Here is a 2500-nt window from a genome sequence, read left to right on the forward strand (position 1 = left end):
GAGACGTAGACGGGGGACTCACGCTGGTGAAACTACGTCGGTGAGGATTCAGCACGGCACTCCCCTCCATTCACCTCGCAAATCTCCGCTCTCTTCCAAACAAAGTCGACGAATTACTGCTCTTAAACCGGACTAACAAGGACTTTGCACGCTCTGCTGCCCTCTGCTTCACTGAAACCTGGCTCAGTGAGCGAGTCCCAGACGCTGTCTTAAATCTGCCGGGCTTCACCGGGCGGACTGCGAAATGGAGCTGTCAGGGAAAACAAAGGGTGGTGGAGTCTGCTTCTACATTAAGGAAGGTTGGTGTACTGATGTCACAGTGTTACAGAAACACTGCAGCCCACACTTGGAAAGTGTTTTCATCAACTGTAAACCTTTTTATTCACCGCGGGAGTTTTCTTCCTTCATGCTGGTCGGAGTTTACATCCCTCCTCAGGCCAACGCGAACAACGCAATGTGCGAGCTGGCTGACCAGATCACCCTGGAGAGGAAATTCCTGGATTCCTTTACAATTGTGCTTGGGGATTTTAACAGAGCAAACCTAAACTACAAACTCCCTAAATACAGACAGCATATAGACTGCCCCACCAGGGACAACATCATACTGGATCACTGCTACACCACTCTAAAAGATGCCTATCGCTCTGTGCCTCGGGCAGCTTTGGGACATTCTGATCACTGCCTGGTCCATCTTATTCCAGTTTATAGGCAACAACTCAAACGTGCGAAGCCTGTAGTCAAAACTGTGAAGAAGTGGACTAACGCAGCAAAGCAGGAACTGCAGGACTGTTTCGACTCCACTGATTGGACAGTTTTTGAAGCTGCATCTGAGAACCTGGATGAGCTGACGGACACTGTGACATCATACATCAGTTTCTGTGAAGACGTGTGAAAGACCTTTTGCACATACAACAACAATAAACCATGGTTCACTCCTAAACTCCAACATCTTCGTAAGGCCGAGGAGGACGCCTACAGAAGTGGTGACAGGGCCAAGCAAGCCAGGAACACACTGACCAAGGAGATCAAAGCAGCCATAAGCATCTACTCCCAGAAGCTGGAAGAACGGCTCTCAGCCAACGACCAAGCGTCAGTGTGGAGGGGCCTGCAGGAAATCACCAGCTACAGACGCCCCCCACCCACTGAAGCAAACAAAGACCTGGCCAACGAGTTAAACACTTTCTACTGCAGGCACCCCCACCCTCCCCAATCCAGACCCAACGACCACCCCCACCCTCCCCAATCCAACCTCAACGACCACCCCCACCCTCCCCAATCCAGATTCAACGACCACCACCACCCTCTCCAATCCAGACCCAACGACCACCCCCACCCTCCCCAATCCAGATTCAACGACCACCACCACCCTCCCCAATCCAGATTCAACGACCACCACCACCCTCCCCAATCCAGACTCAACGACCATCACCACCCTCTCCAATCCAGACCCAACGACCACCCCCACCCTCCCCAATCCAGACCCAACGACCATCACCACCCTCTCCAATCCAGACTCAACGACCACCCCCACTCTCCCCAATCCAGATTCAACGACCACCCCCACCCTCCCCAATCCAGATTCAACGACCACCCCCACCCTCTCCAATCCAGACTCAACGACCACCCCCACTCTCCCCAATCCAGATTCAACGACCACCCCCACCCTCCCCAATCCAGACTCAACGACCACCCCCACCCTCCCCAATCCAGATTCAACGACCACCCCCACCCTCCCCAATCCAGACTCAACGACCTCCACCACACCTCTCACCCCCCTTTCCTCCTCCCTGAAACTCAGAATACACACCGAGGATGTGAGCCGACTATTCCAGAAACAGAAGCCCAGGAAAGCCCCCGGACCAGACGGTGTCTCACCCTCCTGCCTCAAAACCTGTGCTGAACAGCTGGCTCCCATCTTTACCCGCATCTTCAACAGATCCCTGGAGCTGTGTGAAGTTCCCTCCTGCTTCAAACGCTCCACCATCATCCCTGTTCCCAAGAAACCCACCATCACAGGACTGAATGACTACAGGCCTTGACGTCTGTGGTCATGAAATCCTTCGAACGACTGGTGTTAGCCCATCTGAAGGACCACCAGCTGGACCCTCTGCAGTTTGCCTACCGGGCAAACAGGTCGGTGGATGATGCAGTGAACATCGGGCTGCATAACATCGTGCAACACCTCGACCGCCTGGGAACTTATGCCAGCGTCCTGTTTGTGGACTTTAGTTCGGCTTTTAACACCATCGTGCCTGAACTTCTCTCCTCCAAACTCTCCCAGCTCAGCGTGTCACCAGCTACCTGTCAGTGGATCACCAGCTTCCTGACAGACAGGAAGCAACAAGTGAGGCTGGGGGAGATCACCTCTCGGCCCCTCAGTATTGGTGCCCCTCAAGGATCACCTCCAAGGACTCGGCTGTTAAACTCCTATCCCTCAACTCTGCTCCCCCCCCTCACCATATCAGACAGCCCTGTGTTGACTGTGGAGATCTTCAAGTTC

General features: G+C 53.9%; 1 protein-coding gene across 7 annotated transcripts in view; it reads right to left on the minus strand.

Moving 5' to 3' along the window:
- Positions 1-2500, minus strand: part of LOC146511984 (receptor-type tyrosine-protein phosphatase mu-like) — a 189417-nt gene that overhangs the window by 23648 nt on the left and 163269 nt on the right. The gene's annotated exons all lie outside the window — the stretch shown is intronic.

The sequence above is a fragment of the Neolamprologus multifasciatus genome, chromosome 9 (genome assembly GCF_963576455.1).
Source record: "Neolamprologus multifasciatus chromosome 9, fNeoMul1.2, whole genome shotgun sequence".
In the NCBI taxonomy this organism is placed as follows: Eukaryota; Metazoa; Chordata; class Actinopteri; order Cichliformes; family Cichlidae; genus Neolamprologus; species Neolamprologus multifasciatus.